The sequence below is a fragment of the Panthera tigris genome, chromosome B1, assembly GCF_018350195.1.
Source record: "Panthera tigris isolate Pti1 chromosome B1, P.tigris_Pti1_mat1.1, whole genome shotgun sequence".
NCBI lineage: Eukaryota > Metazoa > Chordata > Mammalia > Carnivora > Felidae > Panthera > Panthera tigris.
Window position 1 is genome coordinate 39,529,232 of NC_056663.1, and position 27,657 is coordinate 39,556,888.

Genomic DNA, 27,657 nt, shown 5'->3' on the forward strand with positions numbered 1-27,657 from the left:
CCACATTTTCAAAAAAAAAAGACCGTAACATTAACAGAATAAATATTTCACCGTAAAAATAAAAACTGTTGCAAATATTTATATAATTGAATTTATTCAGTCAATTCACTGGGTTAGGCCAATGGAAGTATGCTTTTTTTTAATACTGAGAGTCAAAGAGACAGGAGGAAATTTTAATCTCGACCTGCAAATAAATAAATAAAAATACTGCTTATAGGCACCATTTTTTAAAATGTGCATACAGAATGCAAATGGGTGTTACTTTCAGGGAACTTACAATTGCTGTATAGTATTTTCTATGTATACTGGATAACAATGAAATAGAAAATAAGAACATGAAACACAGACATTTCACCAATTAATATTTTCAAATCATCAAAATGTGTTTTTATGCCACATCATGGCCAGTTAAGCAAGACAGAGGTAAAGACTGCTCAAAGAAAAAATTATTGAACACTCAGCAATAAGAATAAATGTGCAATTGATACATGAATCAACATGGATGATAATTATGCTGAAAGCCAGACAGATAAAAAACATACAGTATGATTCCATTTAAATAAAATTCTAGCAGATCAGTGTTTGGCTGAGGATGGGGGTAGGGGATGGGGAGGGGCCCAGAGGTACCAAGATAGTGGGATTACCGAGGGGCACACAAAAACACTGCTGGTGATGTATATGTTCATTTTCTTGATTTTGGTGATGGTTTCATGTGTATATCAAAATTAATCAAAGTGCATACTTTAAATATGTGGTTTTAGTACATATCAATTATACCTGCTAAAGCTATAAAAATTGAGAGACAAAAATAGGGGAAAAAATGTAAGATAGTAGTTAAATCTGGGGTAATTAAGATAGCTGTTGGATGCAAAGCTACAGAAAATAAATTAACACTAGATCCATAAAAGACTACCAGAGAAAGATTTCTGATTGTTGAAAGTTTCAGGAATTTTACAATCCCAAAAAAGTCTTTCTAAGAACCTAAGGGCCTAGATAATACTCATCCATCCCTCAAAAAATAAAAAAGTTCTTCTTTCTTTAAGACTTTTGACAGAAATAGGTCTAACTATCCTCAGAACAATAATAATAGCAATAACATTTATTGAGCACTTGCTGTAAACCAGGTCCACATCTAATGGGGTATCCCATTTAATCCTCACCTAAGGGAACTAAAAGATAGATACTATTATGATCCTCCATTTTACAGATGATACCAAAATTCAAAGAGGTTAAATAATTTGCTTAATGTCATCCACCATCCCAGCTGTGGAGCTGGGATATGAACCCAGGTGGTCTGATTCCAGAGTCAAGCTCTTGAAAGTAAACTTCTCTCCCACTACTAGACAAACAGGATTCTGGAATAATGAATGCTATAGATCATGATTGCTGACTCACACCTCTGATGGCGTCAAGAAAATCTTTGTGAATTAAAGAGCTACATTTCTAAGTCTGAAGGCTAATCTTTTGTGTGAAAAATGCAGAAAAAGTCAGTAATGAAGTGATGATGGAATGTAAGGGCAATTTCAACAAGGTGGAGCAGAAAAAATAATAGCCAGAAAGCAACAGACTTGGTTTTGGCCATGTCCTCACTGGTGACTATAACCTTGGGCAAGTCATTTCTCCCCCTTGGGTCTGTTTTCTCTTTGGCAAAATTAAAAGTTTGGACTAATCGATTTCTAAGATTCCTTCCAACTCTATGATCCTTGCCAGTCCTCTTTTGGGGAATCTTCCTTGCACTGTGTAACTTGGGTCAAAAATTTTCCACAACACCAAACACATTTCAGATACAAAGCTGCCTCCATCCCCTAAAACACCCAGACCCCTCCCACACAGAGCAAATTCCTCCATTATTTCCCAAAGGTATTCTGTTCCAAAGAGACAACCCCAAAGGAAGGCCCAGGGGAAGGCAAAGGATCCCTCCACCCGGGCTCACCATATTCTGTGCACTCTGACAGCCTTTCACTACAAAACCACTAACAAGTTGATTTAGGCCTTCCAGTGATGAAAAGGAGGTACCCCATCACCCAGCACCTCATTCCATCTTCCCTGTGAAGCTTCTGACATCTGAGATGATCCAAAGTACTTAGTATGTTACGGCTATAGGTGCCCGATTCCATTTATTTCCACTCCTGTTGGTTCTCTAAAGTGGCTATTCTCTCTTTGCACTAAAAACACATCATTTTCTCTTTTTAAATGATGGATTTTGTGACCCTTTGGGGAGACATAAAAAAATAGGAGCAACTAAATAAGGCAATTGTAAACCATTTCAGCATCTATAAAACCTTCTACTTTATCACAAAAGAAAAGAAAGAAAAAGCAGCTGGAAAAAAAATGCAGCTGATAGGGAACTTGATATCTTTAAGAACAACTTCTCTCATGAATTCTCATCTCCATATTTTGGCATTTTAGCTGACTTGGAAATTATTTCTAGGAAAAGCATTTCTTGAGAGTGATAACTCCTTTCACAAGGCAATGGTGAGCAACCTCTTAAATATTATGAGGAATACAATGTCAATTTTTCTACACCTATATACCTGCTGTACATTTTTATTCTATATTTCATACACTATTTTCATAGATACTGTGTTCTATCTCAGAACATGTGTTTATTTTTATTTACTCACTTAACAATCATTATACTATAATAAACCAAAAATTAAAATACAGATCACTTTTCCACATAGAACCAGAAATTTACAAAATTCACTTCCTTTATCATTGCACAGGCATAGGTATTATGTGGTTGTGTTCACTAAGTGTACACTATTTTCTAATTTTTTACTTGAATTCTCCATATATCTACTTAGTCCATGTATCTGTCATTTTAAATGGAACAATATTCCACTGCATCATTAAAATGGTTTAATTAGCCATCTTTCAGTTAGTTGTTCCCACACATTATTATAACCTAGTCAAGCATCTTTAAATAAATAAATTTTGTTATTCCTTTTGGAGTTATTTCCTCAGGCTATAATCTGAAAAGTGGGATTAACAGTTTAAAGATCATAATTATAAACTGGATGGTTTTTATTATAAATTGACAGATGGCTCTCCAAAAGAGGTATTACCAGCTTGCATGTCAACAGAAAAATAGGAGCCTGACTTTTTCTTTATAGTCTCCTTAACACTACTGGGCTTTCCTGGATTTATTAATTTTGGGATGATTTTAAAAGAACGATGTAAGATCTTTTAGTTCTTTGAATCTGTCATATAGTTTGTTTAATACTCTTACTGCATCTTTTTTGTAATCTGGCACACAAACGCCAGGTGCTTTATGTGCCTTTTAACTCATTCAATACCCCTGACTGCCTTATAAAGCAGAAACCACAAATTTTATTTTCACTAAGAAAACTGAGTCTCAAAAGGTTCAATAATGTGCACAAGATTCCAAGGCTAATATTTGATGTTCTCAGGATTTAAACTCACTATGTACTTTCAGTGGATTCTCCACTACACCATCCTGCCTCATAGCTACAATCTTGAAAAATCTTGCCAGTTTTTTTCTTTTCTTTTCTTTTCTTTTCTTTTCTTTTCTTTTCTTTTCTTTTCTCTTCTTCCTTCCTTCCTTCCTTTCTTCCTTTTTGGTTTAGTTTTCCTATTTATTGAGGGATAAAATACACAAGTAGAATGATAAAAGTACTCAGTGAATTTTTGCATACTGCTATACAGTGTAACCAGCACACAGATCAAGATACAGAATCTCATCAGCTTAGTACCTTTTCTTTCTCTTACTTTTTAAACATAGATTGTTTTTGTGTTTGTCATTCTTTATAGGGCCTTACTGAAGCTATGAAAATAGGTACTTAATAAACTTTGTTTAATTATTGAAGATTGGAGCTATAAGCGACCTCAGAGATTATGTACTCCAACCTCTTAAACTTCCATATATGGAAATTGAAGCCCAGAAGGAAAGTGACTTATCCAAGATCTAACAACGCAGAGCTATTTCTATCACCCCATGCTTCTCTCACCTACCAAGGGCTGGTTGCTCTCCAACTCCCTACATTAAAGACATAGTGAGAGGTGACAAAGAAGGAATGGTACATAACAGAGAAAGAGTACCTGGATAAAGTTTTTTTTTTTTTTTTTACTATTTATTTTAAGTTAGTCTTGAAGTACCCAAAGGGTCTAATTGATAGAGAAATGCTCAGTAAGCTCACTTTACTATAAAGTATACACGAAAGTATAACGCTTGAAATCAAATGAATTTTGTCCCTCAGAATAGTCTACTTGAAAGAATAAACACTGATTCCAATAATCTGCTATTGCTCATGACTTCTTCTGAATGCCCCCTTTTAGATGAGCTTGCAGAGCTAATTTGAGTCAAATAAATAAACTAATTTTATTTTTAAAACTACAAAATTAGCATCAAAAGAGTAAAAACTGGATATGTGCCTTTTAAATCACTAGAAAGAAAGCAAAAATAGAATCCATATAACAGAAGCAAAGAGAATAACAAGAGGCATATAAAGAAGAAATGTTTTTTTAATTGACAAAAAGATCAAACCTATGAAATATGACAATAAATGTAAATGGGTTAAACGTCCCCAACAAAAACAAAGATTCTCAACATCCAATTATATGCTGTTTATAAGAAAGGTCTAAAGCCAAATGACTCAGAAATCTAAAATAAAAGGAAGAGCAAAATGTATCTAGAAACAAAAATGAAAAAAAAGTTTGGATGGCAATATTTATATTAAAGCAGACTATAAGGCAAAAGAACATTTAACAAGACAGAAAATATGTGAAACATTTCAACCTCACTAATGATAAAAATTCCACTTTTACGTAGTTTAACTTATCAAACTGACAAATATATTTTAATTTATAATATTTTTTATCATTGTGGATACAACCAAATAGACATCCATATGCCTTTATTATAAAGACAATAGGAAAATGGATAGTACAATATGAATATATACTATGGAATAAAATTACCCACTAAAAATCATGTTTTACAAAATGTAATGAATGGCAATCATACAATGCTAAGTAAAAGAGGCAAGGTACAAGATATAAACAGTAGAATTTCCATTGGTCTTAAATAAAACACATGACATATTGTTAAAATTATTAAAAAATATATATACCAAAATAATACTCTGGTTAAATTAAGGGAGATCCTTAGTTCCTTTTTTTTTTCCTTCACTATTTTTCTCTATTGGGGGAAAAAAAAGGTCTGGAGTCCAAGATAAAGATAGCATGGGGGGATTTTGCTCCTTTTATGAATCAGGCATCCAGACAAATGTCCATTCCAGACAAATGCCATCCCAGGGCATTGACAAAGGAGGCAGAGAAAAGGTTTGTTGTGTTAGATGAGAATTCTCAACTTCAATCACCTTCAGGCTGTAAACCCCATAATTTCTGGTATTTTCTCCCAAGGATTGATTAATGTTTAACTGGAATATAAACTCTGTTAATTTTCCTTTTTATTCTATGCTCTCCAAATGAACATATATTATCACTTTCCTAAGCAGAGCAAGTAAACTAATAAATAAAACAGTAATACAGTTCAGTCACCCTCTTTGTTCACAAATCTGTCCTACAAAGACAGATTTGCCAATGTTAGAAAAAAAGGTTGTGCAGGTGCTCAAGGATAATTCTGAACAAGAGCTTCCAAAAATATTTTAAGTGAAGACAGTCTTACAGGAATAGCTTCCCAAAGTATCTTCATTGAATTACTTTGCAGTGATTTTGATGTGTGTATTTTGACATGTTAGGATATCTTAAAATAAAATTGTACTGCTTTATGTTAACATGTCATTTATTTAGCAACTTGAAGGAAGAATAGGTAAGTTTTTAAAAGAAGGACTCAATAAAAGTCATTATATTCTTATATGCTTAAAATGAGATTGGTACTCACTATCATGATTAGGAAATAATCAGGTTCCAGATCTTTTGGGAAGTTCTATATACCAAAAAAATTATAATACAAATGGCTATCAAGTGTGACTGCAAGGTTGGTATTCACAGACCTAAAGAACTTTTAGAATCATGGCATCCAACATCCGTTCTTCTAGAAATCACAGTCCAGAGACATGAAATGACTCCCCCAAGTTCTTAGCTAGCACTTTTTCCTAGCATCGCTGCATCTGCAGTCTCTTCTGAGTTTTTCCTTCCCACTGGATTTACATTTACCATCCATTTCCTTCTACACTGAACTCTTCTGTAGGAGAAATTTTTAATGGAGGGCAGGTGGCTGAACAGGCAAATCTCTCATCTCTTTTTCATCTAACATAAATGTACCGAGTGCCTTCAAGGTGTCAAGTTCTATGATGAGGCTATCATCTTTGCCTTCAGAGAGCTCAAAGATGATCTATGCCCTCACCATCCACAATTCCAAAGGCTAAAGGGTATGAGGAAGCACAGGCAGGCTACCATGGGAGCAGAGGGAAAGAGCAGCTAATCAGATTAGGTTTATCAGACTCACATCTGCGTTGTGAAAGGCAGTGAGTTGTGAAAGTTGGGAGTACAGATGAAGGAAGAGATGGGAGGACAACAGCATAGCATTCAAGGCAGGAGGGCCCACAGAAAACTCAGACATGAGAAAGTATGCCAGAGTTTGGAACCTACAAGAAGTTGAACGTGGCTGGAATTTCAGATACTTAAGAGAAAGTAGAAGCAGATGAAGTGATTGAGAAAGCTGGAAACCTCCACTAAGTGAAGGAATCGTGTCTTCAAGACAATGAAGTCACTAAAGGAATTTAAGCAAGAAACTGAAATGGTCATACTTGTATTTTAAAATGTTCTTTGTGGGGCCATGATGAGGCTGGGCTAGAGAGGTAAGGACCCAAGGTGTGGAAACAACTAGAGACTCCAGCAGTTACCCAACTGGGAGGGACTGGAGGCCTGCACCATGGAGGCCTGGTGTGGGCCAGGGACAGGTTTATAGGACATGCATTTGAGACTTGGTGATCATCTTCATGTGGAGTGAGGGTAAAGGAGGAGACTATTTAAAGTTTTAACTTTCTCCTTTTTCAAAAAACATTTTTGAATAGTTTATACTTTCATGTCACAATAACAAAATGTTCTGTCCTCAGACTTAAATTTCAAGGCATACTGACTAATTCTGACAAGAAAATGGGAAGCAGAGACCAGTGAGGTTACTTCAGAGAGAGAGTGACAAAGGAGAAACAGGACAAATGTGTCCACAAGTCACAGAGTAATATAGTGATTATAGTGCCAGAAGAATTTAGGTTCAAATCCCAGTCTGACCACTTGAAACTTTGGGCAAGTTGTCCTTTTTAAATCTCAGTTTCCTTATTCCTAAAATGAGGATAATGATTGGATTTACATGAGGAGGTTATTAATCAGGAGGATAATATAAGGAGAAAGTACAAAATGCAATAACTAATCCACAGTGAGCACTCATTAAATGATCACATACTATGGAGGATTTCCCAGGGATGGAAAAGAATAATTTTTTATTAAAATATTATCTTTTGGGGCACTTGAGTGGCTCAGTGGGTTAAGTGTTGACTCTTCATTTCAGCTCAGGTCGTGATCTCACGGTTGTGGGATCAAGCCCTGGGGTCATCCTGGGTGTGCAGCCTTCTTGAGATTCTCTCTCTCTCCTTCTTCCTCTGCCACTCCCCTGCTCCTGCTCTCTCTCAAAAAAAATATTTAAAAAATAAAATATTATCTTTTATTGTTAAGATACCCTGAGTTATGGGTATTGGGCAAAAAGGGCATCAACACCCCATTGGTAGCACCTAACCCAAAGCTTGTGTCAGATGCTCCTTCCCAGTTGCAAGTAGGGCCATCAGAAGGAGCAAAGGTGCTCACATGGGGATCACAAGACACAAAATCTGTCAGAAGAACTCTGGGAAGTAAAAGCTTAAGAGGTGATGACACAGAAACAGAAAAATCTTTTAGGTAAAAGGAGACGTATTACCTATTTTATATTCTAAATAGATGAACAGAGAAACTAAAAGCTATTTCTCTTTAAGTTTTAAAAATACTGTGAAGACCCTGAGGCTTTTATAGTTTTCACAGAGGTAATAAGATAACTAGTCCAAGGTCTAGGAAAACTCCAGTAGAATAAAAAAATGTAGAAAGAAGCAACTGTTATATTGAAGTCAGTAACATCTGTTAACTTTTTACCCTAGGATTCTTAAGAAGGTCAGTAGATTTGGGGCATCTGGGTGGCTCAGTAGGTTAAGCATCTGACTTCAGATCATAATCTTACAGCTCTTGAGTTCAAGCCCCACATCAGGCTCTGTGATGACAACTCAGAGCCTGGAGCCTGCTTCAGATTCTGTGTCTCTGTCTCTCTCTCTATGCCCCTCCCCTGCCTCAAAAATAAATAAGCATTTAAAAAAAATTTTTAATATAATAATTTTTTTAAAAAAGAATATTTCCACAATTTTTTATACTGTTCATGATGTAATGCTACGGACAGTAGACACTATTGGTTGAATCTGTAATTTTCTTCAACATCTTTAGTCTAAAACACAAAACAATAAATCACGTACTAACATATATACCAATAAGCCCATGAAGTAAATAGTACACCGTGGCCAATTTCAAGCTATAACATGACCATCACCAAATACAGAGTTTGTAAGAAATGCACAGTCGCATACTACTATATTATATTTCCATCGTACAGGTACTGCACTGTTGCACATCTACAAACTTCTTTTCAATTCCTTCATCCAGGTCATCAGCAAAATGTGCCCCTGTTTGTTGAACTTGACAAAACACGATTGCTGTTTTATTGTGCAGGAATCATAAATACCCATGTCTGGGTGCTGAGATGCTTATAATTCCAAGGATTATCTTTATTAAACTTGGCCCCTGTTCTAAGAAATTACCTCACTCAGTGGCGTAATTGAGCCAGTTCATATTGACTCACAAGAGATAATTATCACATTTTCAAGAATTTTGCAAGCTGGTTGTTAAACACAACCATTATTAAAAATAAATCATAAAAACTTATAATTAAATAAATTATATTTAACATTTTTAAAAAGATATTAAATATTCCAGGTTCATTACTTCCCATTAATTTTTCCACATTTTACCACTATCTGTGCTCTTGGAGTTATTAAAAATACATTAAAAGAGTAGTACAGGGGCGCCTAGGTGATTCAGTCAGTTAAGCATCTTACTTCAGCTTCAGGCCATGATCTCATGGTCCATGGGTTTGAGCCCCCTGTCCGGCTCTGTGCTGACAGCTCAGAGCCCAGAGCCTGCTTTGCATTCTGTGTCTCCCTCTCTCTCTGCCCCTTCTCCGCTCGTGGTCAGTCTCTCCCTCTCTCAAAAATAAAACAAACATTAAAATAAAAAAAGAATAGTACAATAGTCTGGGAGGATTATATATGGAACTAAGGTATTCTAGTTATAAATTTCTAAGGTCTTTGTATTGTCCAGGAAGTGGTAAAAATACTAATTTGTATTAGCCTTAATGAGTCAAATATGAATGCTGTACCCCCTCCAAAAGAAAATAGAAATTTGTATAAGTAATAAGCCAATACAAGAGAGGGAAAAATGGAAAAGTAAAAATTACCTAATTGAAAATGAGGCAAGAAAGGAGGAAAAACAAACAAGAATACGTGTGGAAAATCGAAATAGTAAGATGGTAGATTAAAACCCAAAGAGAGTTCATTAAAGGCAAACAGACTAAATCATCTAATTGAAAGACAAAGATTAACAAACCAGATACACAATGAAACTTAACTATCCTGCTTTTAAGAGACATAATTTAAATATAAAGATAGTGTTTGACAGTAATGGGATTAAAAAGAAGCATGCAAACACTAACCCAAAAAAAGCTGGAAGAGCTCTATTAATCAAAGTACACTTTAAGAAAAGACAAACCACTGGGGTGCCTGGGTGGCTCAGTCAGTTAAGCATCTGACTTCAGGTCATGATCTTATGGTTTGTGAGTTCAAGCCCTGCATCAGGCTCTGTGCTGATAGTTCAGGGCCAGGAACCTGCTTCGGATTCTGTGTGTGTGTGTGTGTGTGTGTGTGTGTGTGTGTGTGTGTCTTTCTCTCTGCCCCTCCCTGCTCATTATCTCTCTCTCTCTCTCTCTCAAAAGTAAATAAACATTTTTAAAAAAATTTAAAGAAAAGACAAACTATTGTTATCAGACCTATATAACAATTCTGTATTTTGTACGCATGTAATAATATGGGCTCAAAATATATAAAGCAAAGAGTGAAGGAACCAAATGGAGAAATAATATTAGCAGTAATCCATAATCAGAGTGAGATATTTTAACACAACTCTCTCAGGAGCTAGTAGAACAAACAGGAAAAGAAAAACACCAATATTTCTATCCTTTTACTTTTAACTTTTCTACATCCTTAATTTAAGAAGTGTCTGTTATTAGCAGCATAAAGTTGGTCTGACACATTTTTTTAATTAAATACTATCAACACTCTTGAAAACTAGACCTAACATCTGTAGACTATGCATCATTTCCAGGAGTAAATAGAATGTGTACAGCAATTGACCACATGCTGGGCTAGAAAGCATGTCTCAACAAATTGCTCTAAAGACTGAAATTACATAGAGTGGGTTCACTGATTACAGTAAAATTAAGCCAGAAATCAATAACAAAAAGAACTGGAAAACCCCCAGGTGTTTGGATATTAACCAATAAACTTTTAAGTAATTCATGAATTATTAAACTATTTAGAACTGAAAGATAATGAAAATATAAATCCTTCTAGAGGGAAAACCCCTAAGCCAAGAAGGGTCTTTTGATCCATTCACTGAAAGTGGTAACGTATCTATTCCCCTCAGTGATGTGCTCACCTGAGAAATCTGTCATTTTTATTAAAAACCATGTATTGGCCTGTGCCTAGAAAAGAGACCTCTACCTGATTCTAGGTCTAAGAGGTTATTGGAGGCAAATAGTTAAATACTTTGGATCTGGACCCTGGGTAGCTACCCCATGGAACACAAGAATCTTCTATTTTACAGTGAAAGATGGTGTGGTTAATTATGTGCCAAAGACCCTTTGTCTTTCCTTCCAGTGCCCAGCATTACTCTCCCAGTGGGCAAATGCCGCCCCCCCCCCAACCTAGACTATTTGGACCACCTCCTCAACAGTATACATATTCTGAGATTCTATACCTTCTGCCACTCTGGCTCCTGATGGCTCTTATCCTGTTTTCTGATGCTTGAGAATTACACCTATACATAAAACTTACATAAGACCACAAATATATAAAACCTACAAAAAAACTGTGGTTTGAAAAAAAATTTTTATTCCCCACAAATGAAGATCTCCTTGTGCCAGAGCCTCCTACTAAATTGATTGTATGCTTTATAATGTATTTCCTATCATTTACATAAATCATAAAGTCTTTAGAATAGTATAACAATTACGATATTCAAAAGATGATTTTAAGTTTCTAAACACCCAACAGTAACTCAGGGACTCAAGCTGCCACCATCTTCCTGCTTCAGTGTCATTCAGGTATCTTGCAGCCAGCAGAAGCAGAGCACCCAGGGAGGTCAAATCAAACCCTTAACCATCTCAGCCTGGAAGTGACACACACAGGTCATGCAAAATTTCCATCAGCCAGAATTAAGTCACATGACCCTACCTCACTGCCAAAGACAGTCCTCCCAGTGATCAGGAGAGAAGTGAAATAGTTTATTGAACATGTAACACAGTCTCTGCCTCAAATTCATACCAAACCTTATAATCTAGTAGAGAGGAAAGGAAGAAAGGAAGTAGCATCCACTGATTTGGAGTACCAAGTTTAATGCCAAGAACCTTGCACACACTCTTTTTAAACAAAAACACTGTGAGCCAGACACCATTATCCCCACTTTATACCTGGAGAAACTGAAGCATAAAGTTAAACCCTAAGTGAGACGTTAAACCCTCATCTATGACTCCAGGGCCCGTGTTTCCAGATGGGCACAGGTTGCTCATAGTGTGGGCCACAGCCCACCTATGCCACAGTCACTTGAGAGGCCTTTGCAGAGCCCCACACCACACTCACTGAACAAGAATCCCCAGAGTGCAGCACCCTGCACTTTTAAAAAAAGCTTCCAAGGGGATTTTATACTATTGATCATTTTATCTCTGAAATACAACAGTGACATTCTAAATAATCCTTTTCAAGAAAGTAGAAAATGAATGGAAAAGAGATAAGATTCAGTTGATGTAAGAGAGGCCAAATCCTACAGACTCTGGAGTCAGAGGCCATGGATGCTGGTCCTACACCAATTAACCTCCTGAGTGACCTCAAGAAGTCACTTACCCTCACTGAACCTGTTCCAAAGAAAGATTACATTTTCTCCACTGAAAAATGTTGGCATCGGGCTAAATAATCTCTTAAAGCCCCCTTTGGTTCTACAATAATGTGAGAACTATGAAGTGAGCCAACAAAACAAATACAGAATAAGAAAGTAATAACAGCATTTAAAATAATAGCTAATCCCAGCAAGGCTTTTTGTAGATATAGACAAACTTCCTCTAAAATTTACATGGAAAGGCAACAAAACTAAAATAACTAAAAAAAAAAAAAAACAATGTTGAAAGAGAAGAATAAAGTTAGAGGAATCACAATACCCAATTGTAAGACTTACTATATAACTACAGTAATCAAGACAGTGTGATATTGGCAGAGGAACAGACAGAGAAATCAATAGAACAGACTTAAGAAGCCAGAAATAGCTTTACATAAGTATAGCCAATGGATTTTTTGCAAAGACACAAAAGCAATTGAATGGAGAAAGAGCAGTGTTTTCAACAAATGGTATTAGGACAACTGGCTATCCATCTGCAAAAAACAAAAATGAAGAAGAAAGAATTTCAATCTAAACTGAACACCTTAAACAAAAATCAAAATCAAAATGGATCCTGGGTCTAAATGTAAAAATGTAAAACTTTTAGGAAAAAACATAGGGGGGAAATCTTCATGATTTAAGGTTAGGCAAAGAAATCTTACATTTGTTTTAAGTTTATGTATTTATTTTGAGAGAGAGTGTGTATGTGAGTGGGGTGGGCAGAGAGAGGAGAGAGAAAATTCTAAGCAGTCTCCACACTGCCAGCACAGAGCCCTGGCACAGGGTTTGAACCCACAAACTATGAGATCATGACCTGAGCAGATATCAAGAGTCAGATGCTTAACTGACTGAGCTACCCAGGCGCCCTAGGTAAAGAAATCTTAGACGTAACACTAAAAACATGATAAATGAAAGAAAAAATAAATAAGGCCTTTTGCTCTGTAAAAGATCTTATGAAGAGGATGAAAAGACAGGCCACAAGAAGGGAGAATGTATCTGCAAATTACATATTTAACAAAGGACTTGTATTCTGAATATATGCAGAACTTTCTAAACTCAATAGTAAAAAAAAAAAAAAGGAACTTTATTTTTTTCATGTTTATCTATTTTGAGAGAGTGTGAGCAGGGGAGGGGCAAAGAAAGCAGGAGAGAGAGAATCCCAAGCAGGCTCAGCACTGTCAGCACAGAGCCTGACACAGGGTTCAATCCCTTGAACTGTGAGATCATGACCTGAGCCGAAATCAAGAATGAGATGCTTAACCAATTAAGCCACCCAGACACCCCTCCAAATAAGAACTTTAAACATGGGAAGGAGACTTGAACAGACCTTTGAAAGAGAATATATGGATGGTAAATGAGTACATGAAGGGATGTTCAATATCATTACCACTAGAGAAGTACAAATTAAAGCCACCGTGAGATACAATTTCACATCTACTAGAACAGCCAAAATAAAAAATAGTGATAACCACAAATTCTGGCAAGGATGCAGAAGAAATAGATCTCTCATACATTGCTGGTAAGAATGTAAAATGGTACAGCCACTAGAGAAAACAGTTTGACAGTTTTTTTTAAAGATAAGCATATACTTAATATAATGACTCAGCAATCATACTTTCAGGTATTTATCCTCTGAGAAATGAAAACATGCTCACCCAATATGTACATGAATTTCTATAGCAGCTTTATTTTGTAATAGCCAAATTTTGACAATACCCCCAAATGTCTTTCAAGGAGTAAATGCGTAAACAAACAGTGGTACACCCAAGCAATGGAATACCAGTCAGTGATAAAAAGGAACAACCTGCTGATATATGGACATCTTGGATGGATCTCAAGGTCATTCAGGATACTGAGTGAAAAAGATCAGTCTTAAATGGCATGATTCCGCCTGTATGACATTCTCAAAAAAGTGATGGCAACCAGGTCAGTGGTTGCCTGGAATAGGTGTGACTATAAAGAGATAGCCTTTGTGGAAATGGAACAATGCTGTATCCTGACTGTGTTGGTGGTTACATGAATCTAGACAATAAGGTTTCACAGAACTATACACACATACACATGAACATATAAAGGAAAGCATGACAAAACTGGTAAAATCTGAATAAGGTCTATCATTCAGTTATTAGTGTTAGATCAATGCCAATTTCCTGGCTGTGATAAAGTATTTTAATTATGGGAGATATCATTGACTGAATCTGGGGAAAGGATATGTGGGAACTTTCTGTACTATTTTTTTTTTCAGCTTCTTGTGAGCCTAAATGATTTCAAAATAAGTTTTAAAATAGCTGATATTTGTTGAGTACTCTGTGTAGCCATACTGTTTGGAGAGCTATATATATACATAAATATTTTATACTTAAATATTTACAGTAGATACTGCATTCCTCCCATTTTACAGATGAGGAAACTGAGTTTCAGAGATGTGAAGTAATTTGGGCAAGGACACAGTTGGTGAGTAACAGAGGTTGGACTCAAACCCAGAAAGTCCATTTCCAGGGCCATCAGTCTTAGTCAATAAGCAATGTTTTTTTAAGAAAAAAGAAAGCAGGACAAGGAAAAGGTCAGAATGGGAGTCAATTATGCAGAGGAAAAGAAAAAGAACACAGAAAGACAAAATAAAATGAACAAGGCAAGTGAAGCTCCGGGGAGGGGGTCTTTCTGGCACCTTCCTTGTGTGTCAGTCCCCTTGGAAAATACACCTGTTTTGACACTGTAATTCCAAAAGACCAAGGAGAAGCTGGAGAAAGTAAGAAACATTTTCAAAGATATATTAAACAGCTCCTCTTAGAACAGTTCAGAGTAATTGAAGTTATTTAATCTAGAGGAAGTCAAGAAAGTAGTTTAATCACCACCTTATGAAGGTTTTTGAGAGAATGTCCAGAGGACAAAAGAAAAGAGACTTAAACTGAAAAAAGATTTAATTTGACATTAAAAATGTTTTCCTGACTATTTGAGAAGGGATAAAACTAGGACGGATTAGAGGGCAGTTGACTCTTTCTTCTGAGACCTTCAAGAAGGATAGAATAAAACTGGCAGTTCATTCCACTAAATATTAAACCTGGCAGACAGAGCAGCCTGCCCTGTGCCAGGACCAATAAAAGGCACTTTACACATGTTATCTTTTTAATCAGCTAAATCAGGTGTAGTCATTCCCATTTTATAGATAAGCAAACTGAGCGTCAGAGGGGCTGAGTCCCGTGTAAGACCCTTCAGCTGCCCAGGGATGGACAAACCCAGGTAGCTCTGCCTTCACCATCCAGGTCTTTCCACTATATTACACACACTGCTAAGCTTGGAGACTTATGGACTTGGAGGGTCCCCTGCCTGCTGGCATAAAACTGGATCAATATGGTGCCTTCCAGCTGCAAAACTATCTATCTCTCAAAGTGCTACTAACCTGATTTTACATCAGCTCCATCCCCACTCATCTCTATCATGATCTTCTTTTAGAAACACACTTTTCTCTAGGACATTAACCTATGTTTCTCATTATCATCTCCTAAACAAGTGTGATGACCTCCATTTTACAGGCAAGAGAAGTCAAACTGCCCAGCAAGTAAAGCATGGAATCAAAACTGTGTGTGAGTGAAAAGAGACTCAGGAGCTGAGAAGTGCAACCTCCTGGAGATTTCAAAATGGAACCAGAACAGCCCAATGCAAGCCATGGAGAATAACGTCCCTAGAGGGCTCTTCCTATCCAGCCAATAGCAGTCACTGACTACCCAGCCAGTTTGTTTATCCTTTCATTACTAAAAGCCATTTCGGTTCCTTCCAGTTTTTGGCAATTATGAATAAAAGTGAATATTTTATATGCACACATATTTATGTGCAGGTTTCTGTGTAAACAGTTTTCAATTCATTTAGGAGCATGATTGCTGGGTCATATGGTGAGAAGTGGGTGTTTAGCTTTGCAAGACACTGCAAATTGTCTCCTGGAGTGGCGGCTGTACCATTTTGCATTTCCAGTAGTAATGAATGAGAGTTCCTATTGTTCCATGTCCTTACCAGCACTTAGTGTTGTCACAGTTTTAGATTCCATCCATTCTAAAATGTGTGTAGTGATATCTCACTGTGATTATACCCCAACATGTTCATTGTAAAGCACACAGTTCAGCTCTTTAAAGTAAAAAGTCCTAACAAACTACATAATAAACTGTCATAATTCCATCCATAACTGTCATTCTCAGAAATTCCAATCAAATAGGAAGTATCTGTTAAGACACATGAAAAGATGCTCCACATCACTCATAATCAGGGAAATATAAATCAAAACCAAAATGAGATACTACATCACACCTGTCAGAATGGCTAAAATTAACAACTCAGTCAACAATAGATGTTGGCAAGGATACGGAGAAAGGGGAACCCTTTTACATTGTTGGTGGGAATGCAAACTGGTGCAGCTACTCTGGAAAAACACTTTGGAGGTTCCTACATATTAAAAATAGAACTACCCTATGGCCCACAATTGCATTACTAGGTATTTATCTAAAGGATACAAAACTGCTGATTTGAAGGGGCACATGCACCCCAATGTTTATAGCAGCACTATCAACAATAGCCAAATTACACATAGAGCCCAAGTGTCCAGTGACTGATGAATGAATAAAGAATATTACTTGGCAATCAAAAAGAATTAAATCTTGCCATTTGCAACTACGTGGATGGAACTAGAGTGTATTATGCTAGGCAAAATAAGTCAATCAGAGAAAGATAAAATATCATATGATTTTAATCATATGTGGAATTTAAGAAACAAAGCAGATGAACACAGGGGAAGGGAAGCAAGAATAAGATAAAAACATAGAGGGAGGCAAACCATAAGAGACTCTTAAATACAGGGAACAAACTGAGGGTTGCTGGAGGGGTGTTAGGTGGGGGGAAAGGGCTAAACGGGTGATGGGTATTAAGGAGGACACTTGTTGGGATGAGTACTGGGTGTCATTTCTAAGTGATAAATCACGAAATTCTACTCTTGAAATCATTATTACACTATCTGGTAACTAACTTGGATTTAAATAAAATTAAACAAACAAAGAAGTATCTGTTAAGAGAAAAACAAATCCTTTAAAACAATTCCTATTGCTGAAGGTAGGGCTGGTATTACTTGGTACCTGAGTTTTAAAAAGCCAATGCAAAATTTGTCCCTTCATCACTAATATACTAAAATGATCTTTTAAAGGCATGAGGGTGCCTGAAATATAGAGATAAAATTATCTTCTCTTGATGACCAGCCACATAAAGGCATTTTCTTTGACATTGTTGAATTTGTCTTTGTTTAATAAAGTTCTTCTCAAATTTAAATAAACATTGCACAGTCCTAAGTTGTTCTGTACTATTTCCAAGCCACTAAAAGTTATGGGTAGAAGAGGGGAGGGAGGTCTTGGTTTTTTCTTATCCTATAGCTTATCCAGATGTTCCAACACTTTTATGGAAACAGGAGCAGCAGAATAATGAGCAGAAAGCCTCTGCTGTCTACTATTATTACACCTGCTATGGCTTGAACTTTCCAAAAATCATAGATACTTTCTGACTATATTTATTTCAAAGCAGCATCTCACACCTGCATGTTTACATAATGGTTTTGATGTTCATTAACTCTACAAAGATTCAGGCAATAAAGTGCAAAACAAAATTCTTGAAGAAAGAGAAGTCATTCAATTTCATAATTTTTGCAAACATGTGAATTTTGTGTTATGCATTTATGATGATGAAACATAACATAATAAAAAGTCCCATAACACATCTACCTTGAAAAAATATTAGCAAGCATCTGAAATTTTTAAATGGCCCTTTTTATGTTCCCATTTTTAACAAACAAGATATAACCATATGAAACAAGTGCTTTCTCCTCAACTCTGGATCTGTAGTTTATAGCAGCTCCTCAAAGCCTTGGAAATAGTCCATAATTAGGTGGCAAGGATGTCTGAAAGTTTTTCCAAGCCAAATGGCAAAGCATTTAAGAGAAGGATCAAAAAAGCATTTGTCAGGAATAAGCATAACATTTGGACTACCTTTCTTTGTGTTTTTATCACTGCATTTTGGAGGGTACAATCAAATACTTCTGTTATTAACCACTGGCTACATACCAGCATTGATCCTAAGTGTCCCCAAATTTTTTATGGATATATCCTCTAGGGTAACTTCAAGAAAAAAGCTGAAACACCCACACTTTAGTAGTGCTAAGAAAATTCCTCTCATTTTTTTGCTGTCAACCTAAGCAAAGTGACCATGAATTCTGCTGAGAAATTTTTAAAGGGGAGTTTGGAGGCTGGTAAAAGACAGCCAAACTTTTAAAAAGTTTCCAGTGAGGGACATCTGGCTTAGAGGATACTTGATTATCACTGCTGAATTGAAGGTGTCTTCTCCAGGTGAGCCATATAGCCTCACTAATCATGGTGTGGATCTCCTGGATAGGTGAGCTGCAGATGTTTAATATAGTACAAGTAACTGGGAGATTTTTGTAATCCACTCCTTTCCTTTTTCATTCTATAGCTTAATAAACATACTACTTCCATCTACACCAAAAATGTGAAATTTTCTAGCACAGATGTGTTATGGGTTGAATTATGTCCCCCCAATAAAGGTATGTTGAAGTCCTAAGCTCTAAGCTTCAGAACATGACCTTATTTAGAAAGAGTGTCTTTGAAGATGCAATGAGGTCATACTAGAGTAGGGTAGGTCCCTAATCCAATATGTCTGGAGTCCTTTATAAGAGGACAATGTGAAGACACAGGGAAAGAATGTGAAGACACAGATTGGAGATGGTGCTGCAAACTCAACAGCCACCACTAGCAGGTGGTTGGCTAGCACAAAGAGGTTTTGGAGGAAGGTTTCACAGGTTTTGGAGGAAGTATGGCACTGTTGACACCTTTCAGACTGACAAATTTCAGACTTCTAATCTCCAGATTTGTGAGACAATACATTTCTGTTGTTTTAAGTCACTCAGTTTGTGGTAATTTGTTGTAGTAGCCTTAGGAAACTAATACATACCATGATCATATTGCTGGAATGCAAGGGTCACTCAACATACACAAATCAATGTGATACACCACAAAAATAGAACAAAAGATAAAAACCATAAAAACCATCTCACTAGATGCAGAAAAAGCATTTGACAAAATATAACACCCTCTCATGATAAAAACACCTTAAAATTGGGTACAAAAAGAATATACATTAACACAATAAAAGCCATATATGACAAGCCCACAGCCAACATCATACTCAATGGTGAAAGATTAAAAGATTTTCCTCTAAGATCAGAGACAAGAAAAAGATGCCCACTCTCAGCACTCCTATTCAACATAATATGGGAAGTCATAGCCAGAGTAATCAGGCAAGAAAAAGAAATAAAAGGCATCCAAGTAGGAAATGAAGAAATAAAACTGTGTTTATGCACAGATGGCATGGTCTTAGATAGAAAATCCTAAAGATTCCATCAAAAAATTTCTAGAACTAACCAGAAAATTCAGTAAAGTTGCAGGATACAAAATCAACACATAGAAAATAGTTGTATTTTTATATACTAACAACAAAACATCTGAAAAATAAGAAAACAATCCCACTGACAATAGTATCAAAAACAATATAATACTTAAGAATAAATTTAACCAAGGACATGAAGGATCTATACAGTGAAAACTGTAAGACTTTGTTGAAAGAAACTGAAGAAGACACAAATTGAGAGATATTCCATGTTCATGGATAGGATGAATTAGTATTGTTAACATGTCCCCTATTACCCAAAGCCATCTATAGATTCAATGCAATCCCTATCAAAATTCCAATGCCATTTTTCAAAGAAACAGAAATCTTAAAGTTTGTATGGAGCCAAAAAAGACCCCAAATGATCAAAGCAATCCTGAGAAAGAAGAGCTAAGCTGGAGGCATCACACTTTATTTCAAACTATATTTTGATGACTATAGTCACCAAACAGTATGGTACTGACATAAAAATAGACACACAGACCAATGTAGTGGAATAGAGAGCCCAGAAACAAACCTACACATAAACAGCCAATTAATACTTACCAAGGGAGTCATAAATACTCAATGGAAGAAAAAGTAGTCTCTTCATAGATGGTACCGAGAAAACTGAATAACCACATGCAGAAGAATGAAATTAGATCCCTATCTTACACCATTCACAAAAAGAGCTTGAAATGGACTGAAGACTTAAATTTAAGACCTCAATGCATTAAACTCCTAGAAGAAAACATAGAAGAAAAAGCTCTTTGACATTTGTCCTGGCAGCAATTGTCTGGATATGACACCAAAATAAATGAGATTACATGAAACTAAAAAGCTTCTGCATAGCAAAGGAAATCAACAAAATGAAAAGGCAACCTACTACATAGAAGAAAATATTCACAAATCATATATCTGATAAGGGCTTAATATCCAGAACTCATACAACTCAATAGAAAAAAAAACAATCCAATTTTAAAATAGAGAAACTCAATAGACAGGTTTCCAAAGAAGACATCCAAATGGCCAACAGAAGATGTGAGATATATATATGATATATATATATATGAGATATATATGAGATCTTGCCATTTGCAACAACATGGATGTACTTAAATGGCATTATGCTAAGTGAAATAAGTCAGACAAGAAAGACAAATACCATATGATTTCACTTGTATGTGGAATCTAAAAGACAAAACAAACTAAAAAACAAAAAACAGACTCAAATACAGAGAACAAATTGGTGGTTGCAAGAGCAGAGGTGGGTGGAGGGTTGAGAGAAATAGATAAAGGGGATTAAGAGGTAAAATTTTCTAGTTATAAAATAAATAAGTCACAGAGATGAAAAGTACAGCATAGGGAATATAGTCAATAATATTGTAATAACATTGTTGGATGACTACAATTTTCATGGTGAGCACTGAGTAATGTATAGAATTATTGAATCAGGGGCGCCTGGGTGGCTCAGTCGGTTGGGCATCCGACTTCGGCTCAGGTCATGATCTTGCGGTCCATGAGTTCAAGCCCCGCGTTGGACTCTGTGCTGACAGCTCAGAGCCTGAAGCCTGTTTCAGATTCTGTGTCTCCCTCTCTCTCTGACCCTCCCCCGTTCATGCTCTGTCTCTCTCTCCGTCTCAAAAATAAATGTTAAAAAAAATTTTTTAAAAAGAATTGTTGAAACAATATGTTGTATACCTGAAACTAACATAACACTGTATGTTAATTACACTTCAATTAAAAAACAAAATATAAGTTTTAAAAAATGTCCAACTGGTATATGAAAAGGTACTCAACATCAACTAATCATCAGGGAAATGCAAATCAAAACCACAAGGATATATCACTTCATACTTGTTAGAATGGCTATCCTCAAAAAGTCAAGAAGTAACAAGTGTTGGTGAATATATGGAGAAAAAGGAACCCTAGTGTACTATCAATGGGAATGCAAATTGGTACAGCCAACTATGGAAAACAATAAAGAGGTTCCTCAAAAAAGTAAAAATAGAACTACCATATGATCCAGCAAATCCCACTTCTGATTTCAGTATCTTGTAAAGATATCTGCCCTCCCATTTTCATTGCAGCATTACTCATAGTAGCCAAGAGGAAACAATGTAAGTGCTAGGCAACAGATGAATGGATGTGTTATACATATAAAGTGGAATATTATTCAGCCACGGGAAAGAAGGAAATCCTATTTGGCAACAACTTGGATGGACCTTAAGGACACTGTGCTGAGTAAGTCAGAGAAAGATAAATACTGAATGGTATCACTTAATGTGGAATCTAAAAAAGCTGAACTCAAAGAAAACAAAGAGTAGAATGGTGGTTACCAGGAGTTGAGGGGTGGGGGAAGCAGAGAGGTGTTGGTCAAAGGGTACAAACATCTAGTTTTAAGATTAACAAGTTCTGGCATAATTGAAGAAATACAATACATTTGAAACCTTTAAAAAAAAAGATTAACAAGTTCTGGGAATCTAATCCACAGCATGGTGATTACAGCCAATAATATTGTACCATATACTTGAATGTTGCAAAGAGAGTAGTTTTTTAAATGTCCTTATATATATATGTATACACATGCACATACACACACATATACACACAATGGAATATCATTCAACCATAAAAGAATGAGGAAATCTTTCCATTTGTGACAAAATGGATGGGCCTCGAAGGCAATATGCTAAGTGACAGAAGTCAGATGGAGAAAGACAAATCCTGTATGATCTAACTTACATGTGGAATCTAAAATAACAAACAAAAAACAGACTCACAGAAAGAGATCAGACATACCGCCAACCAGAGGCAGAGGGTGGGGGAGGGGAATTGGAGGTCCATGACGACTACAATTAGCACTGCTGTATGATATACAGGAAAGTCATTAAGAGAGTAGATCCTAAGAGTTCTCATCACAAGGAGAATTTTTCTGTTCTTTCTTTTCATTGTATCTACATGAGATGATAGATGTTAACTGAATCTAGTGTGGTCATCATTTCACAATACATGTAAATCAAACCATCACTCTGTACACCTTAAACTTATAGAGTAACATATATCACTTATTTCTCATTAAAACTGGATTTAAAAGAGAACATTAAAATATGCTCACCACAAAAAAGGAGCAATATTATGTGACGAGAAGGAAGTGCTAGCTAATGTTATGGCCGTACTTGTTTTGAAATCTATAAAATGTATCAAATCAACACGTTGTCTATCTTAAACTTACACAATGCTATGTATCAATTACATCTCAATAAAGCTAGGGGAAAATAAAAATAAATCACCACAAAAAGAAAACTGATAATATACTATTTGCAACATGGGTTCTGGAGCCAGATGGAGGTTAAACCCCACTATCTGGACAAACTGTCATGGCATTCAAAGCTCCTCTAAGATTGGGGCCCAGGCTTGATGTAGTAACTCCCTCCCCAGGAGCTAGAATCCTGTCCAGACCCAGAGTCGGTACTTTGCTACTTGTCCCCACATTTCCCTTAGCAGGAACACAGCCTCCAGAGATACTGCCTAGAGGTCTATGGGCACAGCCCATGGAGGACCTCCAAGGACTTGTGAGATCGTTTTCTCTGTGTCTGATGTTTAACAAACACAAAATAAGCTGGGAAATTGATAACTTCCCCTTAAAAATTAAATGTGCCTGTGATATTATATGTCATATTTATTAATCGTACAAATACATTTTGTTACTTTTATACATATAAAATACGTTTGGCTGGAAAGTTGCTGGTATGGATTGAATTGTATTCATCCAAAGTTCCTATCTTGAAGCCCTAAACCCCAGTGTAACGGTATTTGGAGATGGAGCCTTCAGAAGGTACTTAGGATTAGATGAAGTCAAAAGGATGATGCCCTCATGGTAGGATAGGTGCCCTCGTGAGAAGAGACAGCAGAGCACACCCCACCACCCCGCATTCTCTTTCTCTCCACCATATGAGGACACAAGAAGGTGGCAGTGTACAAACCAAGAAGAAAGTCCTCACCAGAAAACCAGCATGCTGGCACTTGGACTCCCAGCCTCCAAACTGTGAGAAATGACATTTTGTTGATTAAGCCTCCCAGTCTATGATATTTTGCTATGGTAGCTGGAGTTGACTAAGACAGCTGCCATATATAAATAAGAACATGACTTAGCAATGTGATGAGAACATCTCCAAGTCAGTAATGATAATCAGGTGTCAGTGGGGTCAGAACTCCCTCACTGGAAATTTTAGGTGTTTTAAGTACCAGAAATATCTACCTAAATGTGTTTATATTAAGTCACTGTGCTCCTTTGCTCTCAATAATAAATAAGTTCTGTTTATTTCATGTTTCACAGCACTCCCTGTGCCCTGAGGTTGGCCAGGGACCCGCAGAACAGGAAGGGAGGGAGAAGAGGGCTGTCCATCTTCTCCCAAGGACACACTGGTTGGAAAGCTCTGGGCTGTGGCCGGGCACCTGCCTGAACCTCACAGAACCTGTGGAGGCCATGGCTCATTGCAGTCATGGACTTGCAGTGAATTGAGGCTGCTTCTCTGTCCAGCTCCCCTGATGCACACTCCCCATCTATGGCTGCGTCAGCCATCTAATGCTGCTCCCTGTGCATCCAGGGACACCGCTCCACCTCCTCAGCATGCTGTGGTCACGTCATAAAGGGACAGGCAGCAGAGCACAGATGTGAGGCATTTGCAGTGGGCCAGCTAGGAAGTCTTTCCACTCTCCCCTTCATCTTTTCACAGCCCTGCTCCTTTTGAACTTTATAGAGGAATTCTCACACAATTTGTCAAATTTCACAGTAGAATTCCCAGAAATGATATATGAGATGCCAGAACCCCAGGAAAAAAATAATGAAATCAGCACCATTTTTGCATAGTTGGGTTCGCTTCAAAAGAAGAGCTAACCTCCAGGTACCTGGGTGGCTCAGCCCATTAAGCGTCCGACTTCAGCTCAGGTCAGGATCTCACAGTCCAGGAGTTCAAGCCCTGTGTCAGGCTCTGTGCTGATAGCTTGGAGCCTGAAGTCTGTTTCAGATTCTGGGTCTCCCTCCCTCTCTGCCTCTCCCCCACTCACGCTCTTTCTCTGTCTCTCAAAAATGAGTAAATGTTAAAAAAATTTTTTAAAAAAGGGCTTTTAAATTTTCTACTTGTTTCTGCCTCTGAAAAGTATCGACAGGTCCCAGAAAGACATGATTGGCTTATTCTTTTTTATATATCTGAACAACACCATCTGGCCAAAATCAGCCTCCACAGTAGTTGAGATCCCCTGGGGCCACCTACACATAGCCAATAGTACTTTCCCCAACTTTATGGAGATCTTCGTAACATCCTTCTAGAATTGTCTACTCAAAATGAATAGCTTGACAGTCCTCTCAGAGGTTTTATGAAGTTTTTTACCTTGATTATGTAATGCATCATTTCCTACCATTTGAATATGGATGCTTTCATAGGCTAATCAGAGCCTTGAGACAACGGTTTCAAATGTATCATTTATGACATAAAGCAATGACTTACTTCTGTCCTCTATTCTCATTACAATGTCCTAAGGAAACTGTTCTGCCTTAAAGGCTCTCTTTTCTAGTTGATATGCAAACCCCTCCTTTTCCATGAAAAACCTTAATTTTCTCACGTTAGAGTTGTTGATTTTCGTATTTAGTAATAACGGCCATCATTCTTTTTTATTTACCCTCTGCAGTTGGTAAGATTTTTATTTTACTGTTTTCCTTTCCACTTTATGATAATGTTCTCTTTTTTTGGTATGATAATGTCACAAGCCTAATTTTCCCTTCTGTTGGGTCTTGATTATTCCCCCCAAAGGCTGATATTTAAAATGAAAGCATTTAAAACTTAATGTTAGCACAATGGTTATGTGGTCACATGTATATATAGGAAACTAAGCCTACAGATAGTGTTAATATTATTCCATGCAAATTAAGTCTAATGCAGCATATGTAGTAAGCAGCTTCCCTTCAGGGCTGATCTAATTGTAAAACTGAGGCTAAAGTTTTTAAAAGGTAATAAGTAAGAGGGAGGGCAAATAACTAGGAACCAGTTTGTCACTGCTGCTGCAGGACTGACTTCTTAGTATCATTTACATCTGAGGCAGAAAATTACAGCTTAAGAATTATACCCATTGAAGGGGGAGGACTTTTCCCTTCTTCCCTTCTAGGTTGTTTGGCTGGTTGAATAATTAAGCTGACATAAAAAAATTAATTTCATATGTATAAGAACCCAAAGACATGACATTCAAAGAAGTGACCAAAGCAGGCAGCTTCTATGCCTTTTTGACAAGGAAGTAATAAATTTGACCTGACAAAGGGCTTTGAGGTTGGATGGTAAATTAGTGAAGAAGTAATAAGGTTTGTTTAGATAGCCCTCTCAGCCCTGAATTCCCTGTCTCTAGTGATAAGGATGCTCTCCTGGTACAGGGAGGTAGCTTTCACAGGAGAGATTTACTTCCTGCCTTCAGGGGGACAAAGAAGGGTTACACTATCCTTCTTGCAATGGTTGTTTCTCAAATAACTTAAATTCAAAATAATCAATATGCCAAAAAGGCACACTCAGGGGTGGCATATTCAGCTACCTATCACCACTCTATGAGAGTCTACGCTAAATTAACTTGACCAGTTTTGTGTGTGTGTGTTTAATGTTTATTTATTTATTTTGAGAGAGAGAGTGAGTACAAGTGAGCAGGGGAGGGCCAGAGAGAGACAGAGGAAGAGAGAGAATCCCAAGCAGGCTCCATGCTATCAGCTCAGAGCCTGACATGGGGCTCGAACTCACAAACCATGAGATCATGACCTGAGCCGACATCAAGAGTCAGATGCTCAACCGACTGAGCCACCCAGGCGCCCCACTGATCAGTATTTTGTTGTTGTTTTTTAACATATATATCAGAATTTGTACCTCTTACAGACATTAAGCTGACGCTGGCTGGAGGAATCAGGTAAATAGCTCCCTTCAAGGTTATCTGGAGTGAAACTGCAGGTTGAAAGAGATACCGGTTTAACTGAAGCCAAAAAATGGGTTACAGGAAGTGTCAGTTTCAGGGAGACAGGAAGTGGCAGCAGATCAAGCTTAGTGGCTTGACAACCAGCCTAAACTGTCAGGCACTAAGTGGGATTTATCTCTAGCTTCCCAACTCCTAGCATATCCTGAAACACTCTCTGTACCTGAAATGCCCTTCCTGCCTCTCAGCAAAGCACCCTTCAGGTCTCGGCTGGGATGTCAGCTCCTGAGAGAGGTCCGCCTTGACAGCCCCCGTCTCACCTGTGTCTACTGCTACAGAAGGCAGAGCTGGGAATGAGAGACAAGGACAACCTGAAGGGAAGAAATGGTTGTGAGGCTGCCCAGGGTGGCAGCCACAGCCCATCAATGCCTACTCGGCTCTGGGTCAACCTAACCGTGGGCCCACCCTTCTTTCTGCCCTGTAAGATTTTTAATCTCACTTGGCTCATTATTCTAATTAATTTTGGTTTTCAGAAGCATTAAAAATTTATCTCAAAGTAAAGTTAAAGAAACTGGAAGAATTGAAAAGGGAGCAGTAGAAAAAAACAATAAAGGGGGAAAGGGTACTTGAAATGCGTTACAAGTGAATGGAATCTAAAGGCACAACAGACTGACCCACCTGGAATTTAAGTAGTTTTAGGAGAGCTTTGTAAGAAGTATTTGTGTAAGGGAACTGAAAGGAACCAGATAGAAAGGAGGTACAACCAAAGTGGTTCCTTCCCCAAACTGAGACACAGTGTCAATTCACTGCTCACCAGTATGAAAGAGCTGAACCAGGCCTCTGGGAAGCTGTTTTATAAATTCAACAGATTACCATCATTTTTATAGACCACATTCGGATACAAAAGTACATACAAAGACTTACATAACTTCCAAGGTCAGTTAAAACCACAGCATATATAATTTGCCGAAGGCTTTTAAC

The 27,657-nt window shown here is 37.2% G+C and overlaps 1 protein-coding gene across 5 annotated transcripts in view; it reads right to left on the reverse strand.

Moving 5' to 3' along the window:
- CSGALNACT1 (chondroitin sulfate N-acetylgalactosaminyltransferase 1) overlaps nt 1-27,657 on the reverse strand; it is a 340,488-nt gene that overhangs the window by 189,610 nt on the left and 123,221 nt on the right. The window lies entirely within an intron of this gene.